This window comes from Rhinopithecus roxellana, chromosome 10 (assembly GCF_007565055.1).
Source record: "Rhinopithecus roxellana isolate Shanxi Qingling chromosome 10, ASM756505v1, whole genome shotgun sequence".
NCBI classification, from domain to species: domain Eukaryota; kingdom Metazoa; phylum Chordata; class Mammalia; order Primates; family Cercopithecidae; genus Rhinopithecus; species Rhinopithecus roxellana.
This window is the reverse complement of record NC_044558.1, coordinates 56,820,649-56,840,250: the sequence shown is the minus strand read 5'-3', so window position 1 is coordinate 56,840,250 and position 19,602 is coordinate 56,820,649. Positions and strand designations below refer to the sequence as shown.

Genomic DNA, 19,602 nt, shown 5'->3' with positions numbered 1-19,602 from the left:
AAAATGGTTAGAATCCATGTGAAGAGTTAAAAACTTTGTCTCTTCTTGATGGGATGAAAAGGGGATAACACCAAGTTGCCATGTGCCCTGCTCTTGAGTCTCAAATCATTCTACAAATGAGTCCTAAGAATTTAATTTAAAAATGAATCAGTCTTCACTTCCTCAGCTACAACCTTCTCTTCGGCTAAAGAGACCAAAATTATTAGAAGGCACAAATGTCTAACTCTTCTATTCCAGATTCCAAAAGACAAGTAGTGTGGTATGTTATTCCTGGTTATGTTTATAGCCATTTACAAGCCAGGAACTCAAACAGAAATGTGCAAAATCTTCAGTTAAATGAACCAAGATAAAATTAAAACCTTTTTCTCCAAGGTGAATAAGGGTCTTTATAAAAATGAAAAAAGAAAAGCCACTAAAATATGGGTTTTCTGTGCTCTGAGCATCTTGCCCAATCTCTTACCAGCAAAAAAAAGGCTTGCTCAGGCATCTTTCACCACATTTTCAGTGACTTGGTACATTTCCCTTAAACAAATTGAGCTTGTCCCTTCAGAGTATCCATCAGCTCACAAAAGTAAGGCTGACATCTCAAACACACTAAGCTTCCTTTTTAGAAAGCTAATTTGGGGATGGGAGGGAGGCAGAAAAGAGAAAAAAATTTTCAGTCCTAAAATTCAAAATTAGTCACTAGATTGTTCAGTAATTCCCAAGATGTAACTAATCCAAATAGTTAAGAAAGTACCTCTCCTCTTAACTGAAGTTGACTCAGGGCCAAAGGAAGAGGAGGAGGAAAAAGAAGTCTGGCCCCAGACTCAGCATCAACATGAAGCCTCCTCAAAATACAGAGGAACCATTCATAGGCCCAAGGAAAGCTGAAGCAAGGAAACACAAATGGAAATTGAGTTAAGCTCAGAAATATGCACACCAGGGGGTACTCAACAGAGAATCTAGTTTTAAAAATTCCCATGTTGCTGTTCCACAATCATTTTTAAGAATTTTTCCTTAACCATGCTAAATGGCGCCTACAGTCTGGATTACAGAGTAGCAGAAATTGTTTTCTTAGCTGAACTCCATTATTGTTTTCCTGTAATCTTTAAAGATGTTTATCAGCACCCTGTAAATATTTCCACCCTGACCAGAAAACCACTGGGTAAGGGAGGGCCCACTACTAATCTCAGAATGATGTTCAAGTCACATAAAAAGTGGCAATTATCAATTCACTTCAAATTAGCAAAATTTTAAAAATTATTACAAGAATATGTAGTTGGAAACCATATCCCCAGAACTTATTAGCAATAGGTCTGCCACCTAAAATACTGCCTATACCCATTACTGCCCTATAAGACTAAGTTTTTATTAAAATACTCTATTTGGAAGAGGTAGTAGGAAAATGTAGGTGCGGGGGGTTGAAAATAATTTTTCCGTGAATTAAGAAGAGTCCTAAGCTTCAAGAAAATATTTTATGTGGTTTATTTAAAATGAAACAGCCTCCAACCTCACCAGAGACAGGAAATGTCATATTCCAGGGAGAGTACCCCACCCCCACCCCCACTCACCTTGGAATTTCCGGGAGCTGAGCAGTTTAGGTCAGAGCGCTGGGGTTAAAACCAGCCCCATGTTAGATGCATGCAGTTAAGCATTGTGGCTATGGCCTCCCCTGCCTCACCAGGAAAAACAAGGATTTACATGTGTTCTTCATTTTGAGGGAGAGAAAAGGAAAATCTCCCTTTATACCTTCATGCAGAAGAGAAGCCCCAAAGGTAGAAAATGAATGGGGGTTCCCTCCTTTACCTACCGGATCGCCCCAGTTCTTTCTTTCCCTCTGGGCTAACAGGAGGGGCCTCCCTCCCAGGTCTGGGTCTTGGCGGGCTGGCAGCTCCCCCGCCCCCACCCAGCTGCCTGGGCGCCACTGCGCAGCTGTCCCAGTCCGTTGCCATAGCAACTGGCAGCAGTACTACACTAAGGGGGAGAAGCAAATGGAAAAGTTAAAAGGCTTAACTTTCCTTTTCAGTGAAGACTGGGTGGAGAAGTTGGAAGGTACCTCTCTTGGCCTCAAGGCTAAGGCATTCAGAGCTCAAGGGAATTACTTCTTAGGTTTTAAATCCAGTATTTATGCTTATTCCTCTAACAGCACTGTAAATTAATCAATAGCATTTTAAGATCATCTAACAAGATTACAGCTCAACTGAAGGGGGGAGGGGAAAGGCTCGATCCTTCTACAACACGATCAGTACAAACCACCCATCACTTAATACAGCTCACCAGAGCACTTCGGGCAACCCCATTTTACCATCTGTCACAGAAGTTAATTAAAATTGCTTGAGGGGAAAAATAACAGGAAACAGGGGAAGGGAAGTATTTTAAAGACACTATATAACTTTCCTTCTTTGGGGTGATTACTAGAGACAAAATCCAAAGACATGAAGCACTACCAAAACACCAACCAAAAAAAAAAAAAAAAAAACTTTTAACTAAAATTACAGGTGGAGGGCCGGGCACAGTGGCTCATGCCTGCAATCCCAGAACTTTGGGAGGCCGGGGCAGGGCAATCATTTGAGGTCAGGTGTTCGAGACTAGCCCGACCAACACTGGTGAAACCCCGTCTCTACTAAAAATACAAAAAAATTAACCAGGCACGGTGGCAGGCGCATATAGTCCCAGCTACTCAGGGGGCTGAGGGAGGACAATCGCTTGAACCTGGGACGCGGAGGTTGCAGTGAGCCAAGATCGCGCCACTGCACTCCAGCCTGGGCGACAAGAGTGAGACTGTCTCAAAAAAATAAAATAAAATAAATTTAGGTGGAAAAAAATTCCTAAGAAGTTTAAAAAAAAAGAGGAGAGCGGTTCTGCCACAACCTAATGGTTGATAAATTAAAACCAATTCTAGGTTGTTCTATAATGTTATGAAACAGATTTTTAAATAATTATTCATCACCTGATACATTATTAATGTACAACTCTCTGAATCAGTATGTCCCAATACTTGAGAAAAGGAGTACTGGGATAAATAAAAAAGACATACAGAGACTTGAAATACTGTAAGTTTTCCATTCTTCTGGCTCTAAAGAACATTTTTGAGAGGTTCAAAACTACTCTGCTTTATAGATATGGGAACTTTAAAGCCAGAAGCGGCTGCCATAGGAGAGTAAGAAAAAGGGACAATCAAAAGCAAAGAACTCAGTTGAGCCAAGCACGGTGGCCCACACCTGTAATCCCAGCACTTTGGGAAGCCGAAGCGGATGGATTACCGGAGGTCAGGAGTTCGAGACCAGCCTGACCAACATGGTGAAACCCCATCTCTACTAAAAATACAAAAATTGGCCAGGCATAGTAGCACATGCCTGTAATCACAGCTACTGGGGAGGCTAAGGCAGGAGAAGCGCTTGAACCTGGGAGGCAGAGGTTGCAGTGAGCCGAGATTGCGCAACTGCACTCCAGCCTGGGCAACAAGAGCAAACCTCTGTCTCAAAAAAATAAATAAATAAATAAATAAGAAAGAACGCAGTTGAGAAGAAGCATAGAACGGTGACTATTTTGGCTGTCAAACAGAAGAAACCATAGGGTGTAAGACCAAAGGAGAACTTTTTTTTTCTTTTTTTTTTTTGAGACGGAGTCTCGCTCTGTCACCAGGCTAGAGTGCTGTGGCGCGATCTCGGCTCACTGCAACCTCCAGCTCCCTGGTTCAAGGGATTCTCTTGCCTCAGCCTCCCAAGTAGCTGGGATTACAGGCATGTGCCACCACGCCCAGCTAATTTTTGTTATTTTTAGTAGAGATGGGGTTTCATCACATTGGCCAGGATGGTCTCGATTTCCTGATCTCGTGATCCACCCGCCTCGGCCTCCCAAAGTGCTGGGATTACAGGCATGAGCCACCGCACCCGTCCAGAAATTTTTTAATTACAAAAGATTTCCTCAAATTGGAATGGATCATCAGCAAACCTCCGATTAAAAACTGCATTTTTCAACTCTTCTTACCTTTTGTTTTAAACTTTTCATAATTAAGGGATATGAAAACAATACCAAACATTGAAACAGGATCCTGACTCTGATTAACTTGCCATGTGTGATCTTGAGTAAATAAATTTTCCATCTAACCCCGGCATCATTTAAACAGGCTAAATAAATCTGTACTACCCACCCTACCTACCTCCTAGGGAAAAAGTGAGTTTATGTTGAAACCAAAGATCTATTAAGTCCCCCAAAGAGAACCTTCTGTAAAAATATGTCAGGGCTGAATACAACAGCAGAAGAAAATATGTGACCTTCCAAATTCCTAAGCTAGTAAACCAAATCACATGCAGTAACTCCTGCAGCTGAACACATTAGTAGATAGCAAGAAAATGAGGAACAGTGTCTTTGTTAACTAGGCACTAGAAAACGAATAAACCTTCAGAGAACAGGGGAGGTATGTTCTCTCTCAAGGGCAAAATACTTATTCCTTAAAACTCAGACAAACTTTAAAGATGGCAGAATGAAAAGACTAATAGTAACTCTGTGAAGGAATAAGGAACAGGAAAGAATGACAGCAATACTAACATTTTGGGGAAATCTTTCAGAGAAAGAAAAGTGAATTTAAAGAGGAAAGAGACAAAAATATTCTGGTGTCCACTCCTCCCCACAAAACATCAGGAAATAAAGATTGAGTTCAATTCCCTCCTTTCCACCCTTAAGAACTGCCTAAAGGGCACATGGGCTGAGGTCCTTTTCTTTTTGGGAAATGGGTTTTGTAACCACTGACAAATCAAATTAGGCCTGATGCCAGGAGTCAGAGTCCAACCATAATATTCTTTAAAGGATGGCATGCAATTGTCTTGTAAATCTCCTGGACAGTCACAGATCAGAAGCTGGCAAGGATGACGACATACTTCTGATGGAATGTGTCGTATCTTAACCTTGAAGTTACAGATCTGCTCAGGAGCAGCAGTAAGAAATGAGAAATGCACTCAGACATCGGAGGGGACATAATTCTCTTTTAGACAGTGCGACCCAGAGTATTAGGGTCAAATGAAACACAAAGCCAGTCAAACAATTTAAGGGCTAGAGCCTGGACCAGATAAAGCATCAAGACTGGTGGTTCACACTGAGCTTAGGGGGAGGGAGCTTTCTAGCATGAGAAATGAGACACGGTTGGCAGGATGATGGAGTGATTAAGGTAGAATCCCAATACGATGACAGAGGAAAAGAAGATGAGCCTCTGAACACAACCTTATCCTTGTGGAAATCTCCAAAGGAAAGGGTGAGCAGCTTCTCAAATTTCTAGAGTCTTTCAGGAATAATTGCTCTCAGCCTTCTCTCTTAAATATAGATAGGAACTATCTGGTAAAGCTACCCAGTAACTATAGATAGATTACAGCACCTAAGGCCCATAGAGATGAGAAAAGAGGCTGGGTGCGGTGGCTCACGCCTGTAATCCCAGCACTTTGGGAGGCTGAGGCGGGCAGATCTCCTGAGGTCAGGAGTTCCAGACCAACCTGGCCAAAATGGTGAAACCCTGTCTCTACTAAAAATACAAAAATTAGCCAGGCATTGTGGCAGGCACCTGTAATCCCAGCTACTCGGGAAGTTGAGGCAGGAAAATCGCTCGAACCCAGAAGGTGGAGGTTGCAGTGAGCCAAGATTGAGCCATTGCACTCCAGCCTGGGCAACAAGGGCGAAACTTCGTCTCAAAAACAAAAAAAAAAAAATTCAGCTCCCAGTAATTACAGAGAGGGCATCACAAGCAAGCTAAGGCAACCCAGAAAAACAAGAGGTAGGCCGGGCACAGTGGCTCCTGCCTACAATCCCAGCACTATGGGAGGCGGAGGCAGGTGAATCATGAGGTCAGGAGTTCAAGACCAGCCTGGTCAATATGGTGAAACCCCCGTCTGTACTAAAGACACACAAAAATTAGTCAGGCGTGGTGTAATCCCAGCTACACAGGAGGCTGAGGCAGTTATGCACCTGTAATCCCAGCTACTCAGAAGGCTGAGGCAGGAGAATCGCTTAAACTGGGAGACAGAGGTTGCAGTGAGCTGAGATGGCACCACTGCACTCCAGCCTGGACAACAGGGCAAGACTCCATCTCAAAAAAAAAAAAAAAAAGGCTGGGCACAGTGTCTCACGCCTGTAATCCCAACACTTTGGGAGGCCGAGGCGGGTGAATCATGAGGTCAGGAGATCAAGACCATCCTGGCTAACACGGTGAAACCCCGTCTCTACTAAAAATACAAAAAATTAGCCGGGTGTGATGGCAGGAACCTGTAGTCCCAGCTACTCCAGAGGCTGAGGCAAGAGAATGGCATGAACCTAGGAGGTGGAGCTTGCAGTGAGCCGAGATCACACCACTGTACTCCAGCCTGGGCGACAGTACGAGACTCCGTCTCAATTAGAAAAAAAAAAAAAAAAGAGGTAATGGTTAGCCCTTGGCATTGACCATTTAATCCTGGAACAACCTACACAGGGTCCCTGGTATCTGTCTGCTTTGTCCAGTTCAGGCTCTACTCTCATCCCTCCAGTCATTTCTTTTTTGAGACAGGGTCTCGTTCTGTTGTTCAGGCTGTAGTGCAGTGACGCGGACAGTTCATTGCAGCCTCAAACTCCTGGGCTCAAGCAATCCTCTCACCTCCTGAGTAGAGACCACTGGGGCACACCACCATGCCTGGCTACATTTTTTTAATTTTTGGTGAGATGCAGTCTCACTGTGTTGCCCAAGCTGGTCTCAAACTCCTGGGCTGAAGCAATCCTCCCGCCTTACCCCTACAAAGCAGTCACTACTTCTCAATACCAATTCCGGTGGCTTTTCTTACATCTTGTTATAGCCATTTAATTTTAATCACCACTTATGAGCAAAAGTACGCATAATTCTAGATCTTTCACTAAGCTTTCTTTTTATTTTATTTTATTTTATTTTATTTTATTTTTTTTTTTTTTTTGAGAAGGAGTCTCGCTCTGTCACCCAGGCTGGAGTGCAGTGGCCAGATCTCAGCTCACTGCAAACTCCGCCTCCAGGGTTTACACCATTCTCCTGCCTCAGCCTCCCGAGTAGCTGGGACTACAGGCGCCCGCCACCTCGCCCGGCTAGTTTTTTGTATTTTTTAGTAGAGACGGGGTTTCACCGTGTTAGCCAGGATGGTCTCGATCTCCTGACCTCGTGATCCGCCCGCCTCGGCCTCCCAAAGTGCTGGGATTACAGGCTTGAGCCACCATGCCCGGCCAGCTTTCTTTTTATTAAGAATGAAAGCCAGCTGGGCGCAGTGGCTCACGCCTGTAATCCCAGCACTTTGGGAGGCCAAGACGGGTGGATCACCTGAGGTCGGGAGTTTGAGACCAGGCTGGCCAACATGGCGAAACCCCGTCTCTACTAAAAATACAAAAATTAGCCAGGTGTGGTGGCAGGTGCCTGTAATCCCAGCTACTGGGGAGGCTGAGGTAGGAGAATCGCTTGAACCTGGGAGGTGGAGTTTCTGTAAACCAAGATCGCGCCATTGCACTCTAGCCTGGGAGACAAGAGTGAAACTCCGTCTCAAAAAAAAAAAAGAAAGAAAAAGAAAGCCAATTGGTAAGCTACCTCGCTGAACTACCCACTGAATTATTTAAACATGGTAATCAAACCAAATGTCAAGATGCATAATCAATGTGCTCTCCATTTTAGAGTTTCAACATAAATTCTATAAGCCCCCTAACAAGGCAAAATCCTTTAGGAAGTAAGCCAGGGTTAAAGAGCAGAGGAGAGTACATATGCAAAGCTCCCTATCACATGGATTAATTAAATACGCCATTGATGAGTGGTTGCAGTTGGCACAGACTTGTGAAATTCCCACTTTTCCTTAAGGCCCTTAGGGAGACAGTGACTTAGGTGAAGATTAAATTGTCAGCTACAGCAGTCTTCAAGGCATCCTCTATATATAGCCTTATTGCAACAAATAAAACAGATGAAAACAAACCAAACTTACAAAAACATTTTAATCTGCTCTATGTTCCTTGCTCTTTATGGAGCTTGAAGTACTGATGGTCTTAGGTATGTAACACAAACAGCATAAAACTAAACTATCCTCTATAAAGATGTTTTCTTGCAGTGGATTTATGATTTCTAAAGTATTAGCCATGTGGCATTTTAACAAAAACATAGCATAGAGATTCACATTACAGCTTTCCTGGCTGTCTCAGGTTTTGTTAAATGGGCTGATAACTATCACTCCACCTCCACCAAAAGCCCATGAGCACCCAATTCAAGAGGAGTTAAAAGCTTTTTAAATGTCTGTTTAAGAGACTAGATTAGGAAAGAGTTGAAAAGAAAGATTAACTATGGTCGTTAACACCCCCATCATTAACAAGCCACATACAGACAACACAAACTTTATTAACAGAAGAGAGCATGGAGGGAAGAAATGTTCTCCCATTGGCTAGCACAGCTCTAGTTCATGATCTTTTAAAAATCAGGCCAAGAGGCTGGGCACAACGGCTCATGGCTGTAATCTCAGCGCTTTGGGAGGCTGAGGCAGGCAGATCACTTGACGTCAGGAGTTCAAGACCAGCGTGGCCAACATGTGAAACACCATCTCTACTAAAAATACAAAAATTAGCCAGGTAAGGCAGTGCACACCTATAATCCCAGCTACTCAGGAGGCTTAGGCAGAAGAAGCGCTTGAACCAGGGAGGCAGAGGCTGCAGTGAGTGGAGATGGTGCCACTGTACTCCAGCCTGGGCAACAGAGGCAGACTCTTGTCTCAAAAAAAAAAAAATCAGGCCTGGCGTGGTGGCTCAATCCTGTAATCCCAGCACTTTGGGAGGTCGAGGCAGGCGGATCACGAGGTCAGGAGATCGAGACCATCCTGGCTAAAACGGCGAAACTCCGTCTCTACTAAAAATACAAAAAATTAGCCGGGGCGTGGTGGTGGACGCCTGTAGTCCCAGCTACTCGGGAGGCTGAGGCAGGAGAATGGCGTGAACCCAGGAGGCAAAGCTTGCAGTGAACTGAGATCATGCACTGCACTCCAGCCTGGGTGACAGAGCAAGACTCCATCTCAAAAAAAAAAAAAAAAAAAAAAAAATCAGGCGAAAACTCCTGCTACAGTGAGCATGGGAGTAAAGAGCCTTTTGTTCTTTTAGATAAAAACAGCCGGGCGTGGTGGCTCACCCTGTAATCCCAGCACCTTGGGAGGCAGATCACCTGAGGTTAAGAGTTTGAGACCAGCCTGGCCAACATGGCAAAACCACATCTCTACTAAAAATACAAAAATTAGCCAGGCATGGTGGTGGGCACCTGTAATCCTAGCTACTTGGGAGGCTGAGGCAGGAGAATTGCTGGAACCTGGGAAGCAGAGGTTGCAGTGAGCTGAGATCCTGCCACTGCACTCCAGCCTGGGCGACAGAGCCAGACTTCACCTCAAAAAACAAAAACAAAAAAAAACGTATACTTGGCTGGGCGCGGTGGCTCACGCCTGTAATCCCAGCACTTTGGAAGGCTGAGGCAGATGGATCACGAGGTCAGGAGATCAAGACCATCCTGACGAACACAGTGAAACCCTGTCTCTACTAAAAATACAAAAAAATTAACCGGGCATGGTGGCGGGCGCCTGTAGTCCCGGCTATTCGGGAGGCTGAGGCAGGAGAATGGCATGAACCCGGGAGGCAGAGCTTGCAGTGAGCCAAGATCGCACCACTGCACTCCAGCCTGGGCGACAGAGCCAGAATCTGTCTCAAAAAAAAAAAAAAAAAAAACATATACTTGGCTGGGTGCCATGGCTTACACCCATAATCCCAACAATTTGGGAGGCTGAGGCAGGAGGACAGCTTGGGCCCAGAGTTCAAGACCAGCATGAGCAAACATAGGGAGACCTCCCCAATATGTAAAATAATAATTGTATATATACACATTCTAAATGGCGATAAAGGCTGCCCTGTAAGTTCCATTTGGTTGTATGTCCCCCCAGCTCTGATTACGAACATATTATAAATGAATGTCGGTTACAAGACTCAATTTTCAGAATTGCTTGAAGGTATCGGTCTGGTAAACTGGTGTATTTAGTAGTAACACAAAAATTCTTGCTTGATATCTCATCATTTTATACTGGATTTTCTTTTTTTTCACCCTCATTAAAATCTACTGAATTTCCTCTCTCAACTACCAGCTTTCAGAAACACGTATTCTATTTTATAGAATAAGATGTTGCCCTATAAAAAAAAGTATCACTTTTCTTTAAATTTAGTTAGGGTACAACTAAACCCACCACTGGGCAAGAGGTTAAATATCCAATTGTTTCAAGATTTATGAGAAAGCAGAATTTGGCACCACCATGGGAAAATGCCTTCCAGATGGTGTTTTCCAACAACTCTATCCTTGGAAATGTACTGAACTCATCTCAAGGCACCACACTCTCAGGTGGGTGGTAATCTCACATCCACTCCTCTCAAGCGTAATGAAACATGAATTTGGAGACCTCGTCACCTTTCACAAAGAACCTGGCAATACCATCACAAATAAATCTTGAGGAAAATGGGTAAGAGCAACATTTGAGTAGATTATCATGAATCTTAGATTTATACATACCACTTTGGCAGATCATGTTCACAAAATATGGAAGGATTAAAAGAAAACTGAAAATGCTCATTCCCAAATAAAATTATGGTGATAAAGCATTTTCCAAATATTAGTCATAAAATTAAGACTCAGTCCTTACCATGGCATAATCTATCTAGCTTGCATATTTTAGAACTCAATAGCTTAAGGGTTACAAAGGCTTCTTCAGGTCATTTCAACAAATCAGCCATTTTTTTTTTTTTTTTTGAGACGGAGTCTCACTCTGTCACCCAGGCTGGAGTGCAGTGGCAGATCTCAGCTCACTGCAAGCTCCGTCTCCCGAGTTTACGCCATTCTCCTGCCTCGGCCTCCCGAGTAGCTGGGACTACAGGCGCCCACCACCTCGCCCGGCTAGTTTTTCTGTATTTTTTGGTAGAGACAGAGTTTCACCATGTTAGCCAGGATGGTCTCAATCTCCTGGCCTCATGATCCGCCTATCTCGGCCTCCCAAAGTGCTGGGATTACAGGCTTGAGCCACCGCGCCCGGCCCAAATCATCCATTTTACAAAGAGCCTGTGTTAAGTCAGGCAATTTTTTTTTTTTTGAGATGGAGTCTAGCTCTGTCGCCCAGGCTTGAGTGCAGTGGCACAATCTTGGCTCACTGCAAACTCCATGTCCCGGGTTCATGCCATTCTCCCGCCTCAGCCTCCCGAGTAGCTGGGATTACAGGTGCCTGCCACCACGCCCGGCTAATTTTTTGTATTTTTAGTAGAGACGGGGTTTCACAGTGTTAGCCAGGATGGTCTCGATCTCCTGACCTCGTGACCCACCCACCTCGGCCTCCCAAAGTTCTGGGATTACAGGCGTGAGCCACAGCGTCCAGCTGACAATTTGTTTTCTTAGCATCAGTTTAAAGAAGACATTTGGCTGGGCATGGTGGCTCACACCTATAATCCCAGCACTTTGGGAGGCGGGCGGATCACTTGAAGCCAGGAGTTCGAGAACAGCCTGGCCAACATGGCGAAACCCCATCTCTACTAAAAATACAAAAATTAGTCAGGCGTGGTGGTGGGCACCTGTAATCCCAGCTACTCAGGAGGCTGAAGCAGGAGAATCGCTTGAATCCGGGAGACGGAGGTTACAGTGAACTGAGATTGCACCATTGCAATCCAGCCTGGGTGACAGAGCTAGACTTCATCTCAAACAAACAACAACAAAAAAAATACAAGGGTATCGTTGGCTGCTCCTGGGCCATGTATTATGATCCTGACCAATTTCTCTCTGTGGGAATTTAAAAGCTGTAAAAAAAAAAATACATAATGGGTGATGACAGGAGAAACAAACCCACACCAGAAGTTATGGAACCTTGCAGGTCTTTTCAAGTAGCTCTATTGACATTTAAGTTGAGTTACTATGCCACAATATCATAAAAGTATGCTCTACACTTCAGCTATATTGATAGTTACATGCAAAGAAAGGCATCAGATAAATGGCTAAAGGGATGGGTAATCTCAGACTACCCAGCTCTTCAATTGAGTGTTTTGATGTGTTACATTAACATTTTTCTGACTCCCTTTTTGTCCAGTTTCCAACTACATTCCCAATTCAAATCCCATGCCAAAAACATGATTAATATAGTAATTCTGATCCTTGTTCTAAAATTGGTTGATTATAGGATATTTATTGAGGGCCTAAAAAGTGTCAAGCATTGCATGAGCACAGTCTATTCCAGTTTTCAATTTTAAGGCGAGGATTTTTGAAGTTCCTCCTTGGTCAAGTCACCACCTCCTCCAAAGGTTGTTATGGAAAAGGTAAAAGGTGGCCGGGCTTGGTGGCTCAAGCCTGTAATCCAAGCACTTTGGGAGGCCGAGATGGGCGGATCACGAGGTCAGGAGACCGAGACTATCTTGGCTAACACGGTGAAATCCCGTCTCTACTAAAAAAATACAAAAAAATAGCCGGGCGTGGTGGTGGGTGCCTGTAGTCCCAGCTACTCGGGAGGCTGAGGCAGGAGAATGGTGTAAACCCGGGAGGCGGAGCTTGCAGTGAGCTGAGATCCGGCCACTGCACTTCAGCCTGGGTGACAGACTGGGACTCCGTCTCAAAAAAAAAAAAAAAAGAAAGAAAAGGTAAAAGGTAACTTGTCAATAGTGGAAAGATCAGGACAGGAGTAAGTACATGTGGGTCTTAACCCAACTAGATCACTAAAAGGTCAAGTTGGATAATTTCATTAACTCTCATGGGTTGTTAGTTATTAGCCCTACTTAAACATCTGTTGTGGGAAAAACAAGAAAATACTCTGAAAAATATAAAGCAAATAGAAGTTAAATGTCTGACAGTAGATGACATTAAAAATAACTGTTTTGGGCCAGGTGTGGTGGCTCACGCCTGTAATCCCAGCACTTTGGGAGGCTGAGGTGAGTGTGTCACGAGGTCGGGAAAAACAGACCATCCTGGCTGGTGAAAGTCTGTCTCTTGGTGGCACGTGCCTGTAGTCCCAGCTACTCAGGAGGCTGAGGCAGGAGAATTGCTTGAACCCCCCAGGAGGCGGAAGTTGCAGTGAGTCGAGATTGCACCACTGCACTCCAGCCTGAGTGACAGAGCGAAGCTCCGTCTCAAAATAAATAAATAGATGTTTTGATAAGCGTTCCTGCTTCTGTTTTCTGGAAGAGTTTGTATAAAATTGGTATTTCTTCCTAAAAAGTTTGGTAAAATTCTTCAGTGAAGCCACCTGGGCTCAGAGTTTTCTTTTTCTTTTGAGACAGAGTCTTGCTCTGTCGTCTAGGCTGGAGTGCAGTGGTGCAATCTCAGCTCACTGCACCCTCCGCCTCCGGGGTTCAAGCAATTCTCCTGCCTCAGCCTCCCGAGTAGCTGAGACTCAGGAGCACACCACCATGCCTGGCTAATTTTTGTATTTTTAGTAGAGACGGGGCTTCACCATGCTAGCCAGCCTGGTCTTAAACTCCTGACCTCGTGATCCACCTGCCTCAGACTCCCAAAGTTCTGGGATTATAGGCATGAGCCATTGCGCTTGGCCTGTGCCTGGCGTTTTCTTTGTGGGATGATTTCTATCTACAAATTCCTTTTCCTTAACAGAGATAGGGCCAGTAAGGTTCGGACGTTTTCTTCTTGTTTTCTCCTGTAGAGAGGTCTCATTATGTTTCCTAGGCTGGTCTTGACCTCTTGGCCTCCCAAAATGTTGAGATTACATGTGTAAAGCTCCATGCCCACCCAAGGTTCTGTATTTAAGTGAGTTTTGGTAGTCTGTCTTCAAGGAAGTTTCTAACTTCAACTAAGACACTGAATGTATTCATATCGTTTTTCTTTTTTTTTTTTTTTTGAGACGGAGTCTCGCTCTGGAGTGCGGTGGCCAGATCTCAGCTCACTGCAAGCTCCGCCTCCCGGGTTTACGCCATTCTCCTGCCTCAGCCTCCCGAGTAGCCGAGTAGCCAGGACTACAGGCGCCCGCCACTCGCCTGGCTAGTTTTTTTTTTTTTTGCATTTTTTTAGTAGAGACGGGTTTCACCGTGTTAGCCACGATGGTCTCGATCTCCTGATCCGCCCATCTCTGCCTCCCAAAGTGCTGGGATTACAAGCTCGAGCCACCGCGCCCGGCCCATATCGTTTTTCAAAATATTCCCTTATTACTTTTATCTGTAGGATCAGTAGCGATATTCCTTATTTCCTAATATTAGCAATTAGTATCTTTTTTCCTGATTTATCAATTTTATTCATCTTTTCAAAGAACTTTCCATTTTACTGATATTCTCTATTGTTCTATATCCCAATAATTGCTGCTTTTATCATTACTGTTTTCTTGTTTACTTTGGATTTAATTTGTTCTTTTTCTAGGTTCATAGAGCCAAAACTGTCAGTGACCTGCTTTTGTTGTTAAAGTATTTAATGCTATCAATTTCCCTTTAAGCACTGTCTTAACTGCATCCCACAAGTTTGTTTTTTTTTTTTTTGAGACAGGGTCTCTGTCACCCAGGCTCAAGTGCAGTGGCAGGATCACAGCTCAATGCAGCCTTGATCTACCAAGCTCCACTGAGCTTCCCACCTCAGCCTTCCAAGTAGCTGGGACTACTGGCAAGCCACCACTCCTGGATATTGTTTTGTTTTTTCTAGAGACTAGGTCTCACTATGTTGCCCAGGCAGGTCACGAACTCCTGGGCTCGAGTGATCCTCTCGCCTCAGCTTCTCAAAGTGTTGGGTTTACAGTCACAGCACCCAGCCTCATCCTAAAAGTTCTGATATATTGTCTTTTCATTTTCATTCAGTTCCAAGTATATTTTAGTTTTCTTTGCAATTTCCTCTTTGTAGGTGGGTTACTTTGAAGTGTGTTGTGTAGTTTCACAATATTTAGGGATTTTTCTTGATATCTTTGTTACTGATTTTTTATTTAATTGCACTATGATCAGGAAAGAAACATACCTTGGCCAGGCATAGTGGCTCATGCCTGTAATCCCAGCACTTTGGGAAGCTGAGATGAGAGGATCACTTGAGCCCAGGAGTCTGACACCAATCTGGGCAACATAACAAGACCCTGTCTCTACCAAAAAAAAAAAAGGGTGGGGGGGCTAAGCATGGTGGCACATGCCAGTGGTCCCAGCTTTTCTGAAGGCTGAGGCAGGAGGATCACTTGAGCCCAGGAGTTTCAGGCTGAAGTGAGTTATGATTGTGCCACTGAACTCCAGCTTGGGTGACAGAACAAGACCCTGTTTAAAGTTTTAAAAAAACCTTTATGATTGAATCCTTTTGAATTTGAGACTTACTGACCCAGAAAATAAACTGTGTAAATGTTCCATGCACACTTGAAAAGCACATGTATTCTGTTGTTGCTTGTACTATTCTATAAATGTCAATTATATCAGGTTATTGGCAGTGTTGTTCAAGTCTTCTGTTTCCTTACTGATTTTGTCTACCTGTTTTATCGGTTACTGAGAGGCACTGAAATTTCCAAATATAATTGCAGATATCTGTTATTTCCTTTTTTTTTTTATTTGAGACGGAGTCTTGCTCTGTCATCCAGGCTGGAATGCAGTGGTGCAACCTCAGCTCACTGCAACCTCCGCCTCCCAGGTTCAAGCGATTCTCCTGCCTCAACCTCCCGAGTAGTTGGGATTAATTACAAGCGCACACCACTATGCCCAGATAATTTTTGTATTTTTAGTAGACAGTTTCGCCATGTTGGCCAGGCTGGGCTGGAACTCCTGACCTCAGGTAGTCCACCAACCTCAGCCTCCCAAAGTGCTGGGATTACAGGCGTGAGTCACCGCGCCTGGCTTGTTACTTCATTTCTGTTTTCCTTGGTGTATGTTGAAGCTTTATTATTAGCTTTTAGGACATTTAGAATTGTTATATCCACTTGATGGATTTATTCATTTATTACATAACCCGGTGTTTGTTATTTGCCCTATTTCATAAGTCTATCATGGAAAAATAATAAGAAAATACTTTGGAAAATATATAGGAAACAGAAGGAAAAATGTTTAATAATCAAGGAAGTTAAAAAAATTTTAATGAATTTTCTTTATTATCTGTAAGTCTTATCTATGCTTATCTCTATTCATATAAATGAGATTTGCTATGTTTTATCAGATCTTAGGCATAATTTATTGTTGTGAAATACTGAACAAATTAGCAGTATATTACCCTCCACAACTCCCAGTGAGGTGAGGTGCACAGATTTAGGGATGAGAAACGAGGCACAGAGAGTTCAAGGATTTGCCTTAAAAACAAAACTTAAGATTTCCCAGCCTGTTAGTTGACCTCTTTAGTACAGAGCATTTTATTCCGACATAATTATATTTTATTCTGACATAATTATGCCCTCTGGCTCAGATATGAACTTGCTTTATTCTAAGGAACATAGATTACTATCAGAAAAATACTTGAATCCAATTTGGTTCCCCCTCTCCACAGAAGAAATAAATAACAAGTGTGTTATAAAACCTGATCTTCAAACAGTCCTTTCAAGTACAACATCTCAAGCTCAGGGCTTTATCTAGTGTCCTTCCTAGTAATGAAACAGGATGGAACAGGCATTCAGTGAGTCTGAAGAATAAGACTGCAAGTGAAAATTTTTACTCTCTCTATGACCTAGTTTCAGGTAGAAAAAAATTTGTCAGTGTTTAATTTTGATGAACTACTACTACTGGAAAGAAAATCCAGGCTACACAGTCTATAGCCTCACTAGAAATATAGTGAAAATGTCCCAGCTAGTCTATTACATCCCTTGTAGAAAACCTTTTCTTTAGAAAGGTTTAAGCACACAGCTAACAAATACAGGTTATCCTGTGTTAATACCCCAAGGAGTTAACATTCAGCCAACAGCTCAGTCTTCCATCCTTCAAGTCTTAGGCAAGAACAGGACTACACTGACACAAAACGTTGTAATTTGTAACGTTTTGATTCACATTTAAAACTACTGACTTAAGGCCTGGTGCGGTGGCTCATGCCTGTAATCCCAGCACTTTGGGAGGCTGAGGCGGGCGGATCACGAGGTCAGGAGATCGAGACCATCCTGGCTAACACAGTGAAACCCCGTCTCTACTAAAAATACAAAAAAATTGAGCTGGGGGCAGTGGCGGACGCCTGTAGTTCCAGCTACTTGGGAGGCTGAGGCAGGAGAATGGCGTGAGCCCGGGAGGCAGAGGTTGCAGTGAGCTGAGATCCCGCCACTGCACTCCAGCCTGGGCGACAGAGCAATACTCCATCTCAAAAAAAAAAAAAAAAATTATTGACTTAAAAAGCAAACTCCAAGATGACTTAGGAGACACTTCATAAAGTCTGAGGTCTAGAAGGCTTGTTAATGATCACTTATCCAACTCCTTCCCTATAAGATGAAGAAACTAAGGACTAAAGAGGGCAGATGGCTCACCCATGGTTACACCATTAGATAATGGCAGAGGTAGGACAAGAACCCAGGTTTCTGAGCCTTTTTTCACTTGCCTCTCTTTCTTTAAAAATAACCTTTTCTTTTCTGAATTAGGTCAAATCTATTTGAGTAGAGGTTAGGGAACCAGTGTGTAGTGGTCTGAATGATGGCCCTCCCCCAACAGAGATTCATATCTTAATCCCTTGAACCTGTAAATGTTACTTTATATAGCAAAAGATGTGATTAAAAGATGAATCTGGCCAGGCGTGGTGACTCATGCCTGTAATCCCAGCACTTTGGGAGGCTGAGGCAGGCGGATCACCTGAGATCAGGGGTTTGAGACCAGCCTGGCCACAATGGTGAAATCCCATCTCTATTAAAAATACATAAATTGGCTGGGCACCTGTAATCCCAGCTACTCAGGAGGCTGAGGCAAGAGAATAGCTTGAACCTGGGAGGCGGAGGTTGCAGTGAGCTGAGATTGCACCAATGCACTCCAGACTGGGCGACAAAGCGAGACTCTGTCTCAAAATAAAATAAACATGAATCTACATTTTTTTTCAGGGACCTGCCACTTTAGGAATAAAATGTATTTTAAATCTGCTCTCTCAGGTTGAATTAAAAGATAGGAGAGGAGAAATTTATCTCTGGTTCATCCAAGTGGTTTCTTATTTGCAATCATACGTATCTTTATAACACAGAGGTAGAGGGAGAGTTCTGATGCAAGTACCCAAGAGAGAAGACAATGTGAAAACAGAGCAGAGAGACATGCCAAGGAATGCTGACCATAATCAGAAGCTAAAAGAGGCAAAGAACACAGTCTCTCCTACAGCCTCCAAAAGGGCCTCAATATCTTGATTGTAGACTTCTGGGCTCCAAAATTGTGAGAAGAATAAACTCCTCTTTTTTTTTTTTTTTTTTTTTTTTTGAGACGGAGTCTCACTCTGTCGCCCAGGCCGGAGTGCAGTGGCCGGATCTCAGCTCACTGCAAGCTCTGCCTCCCGGGTTCACGCCATTCTCCTGCCTCAGCCTCCCGAGTAGCTGGGACTACAGGCACTCACCACCTCGCCCGGCTAGTTTTTTGTATTTTTAGTAGAGATGGGGTTTCACCGTGTTAGCCAGGATGGTCTCTATCTCCTGACCTCATGATCTGCCCATTTCGGCCTCCCAAAGTGCTGGGATTACAGGCTTGAGCCACTGCACCCGGCCAACTCCTCTTGTTTTAAACCACCAAGTCTGTGGTAATTTGTTACAGCAGCCACAGGAAACTAATACACAGGGGGAATAAAATTTTAAAAATCATAAAGTAGACATATATAAAACATTACTGATCCAAAAAGAATTGTGTTTCAGACAACCCAAAGAATGTCTAAAACCTTTAATCCCTCATTTTCAAAGGGTAAATTGAGGCAACTGCAGGATACAATTTGCCCCAAAGAAATTGGCAGATCTGAGAAGAGAAACTCAGAAAGATCTAATATTTACATAGCTGCTAACAAGAACAGTGTAGGTTTTTCTGCAAACATGCTAGTTGGTAGAGCTCCTGGACAGACTAAACATAGGCAGCAGTTGTCACAGTGGGTGTTCTTCCAGCACAAGTGTAAAGCTGTCATCAGAAATGAATATGTGGCTTCGAGTGGCTTACAGAAATCCAACAAATCTGCATCTTGGACTCTGGACAAGCGAACTCTTCTCAGGATGACCTGGACTCCTTCCTATTAGTACAATGATCAGTTAAAATCATTCTCTATAAGCAAGGAAGAAAAATAAAAGCTTATGTCAGGAGAAAAAGATGATTGCCCAGAGTCCAAGTTCATGAATAGCAGATATGTAAACAGCCATGCTGAATCAAGTGGTATCTCATGTTGTAATTTATTACTTTTAAAATCAATATCCATAACATAGCTTTAGGCCCAGTTTCATGTAAGGTGAATGGAAATAAAAACAATCTAAGTAAAAGGACAAAATAAAGACTAGAAATGCTTTACCACGACAGTTATTAATTAAATGGGCTATATCAATAAGATACAGAAATCATGCTATGCAGTTAAAGCCCTCAATAGAGCTGGGCACAGTGGCTCGCGCCTGTAATCCCAACACTTTAGGAGGCCGAGGCAGTTGGATCACAAGGTCAGTAGATCAAGACCATCCTGGCTAACACAGTGAAAACTCGTCTCTACTAAAAATACAAAAAAAGTAGCCAGGCATGGTGGCACATGACTGTAAT

General features: G+C 43.4%; 1 protein-coding gene across 1 annotated transcript in view; it reads right to left on the bottom strand.

Annotated features, from left to right (window-relative positions):
• Positions 1-19,602, bottom strand: part of CBX5 (chromobox 5) — a 44,588-nt gene that overhangs the window by 19,696 nt on the left and 5,290 nt on the right. The gene's annotated exons all lie outside the window — the stretch shown is intronic.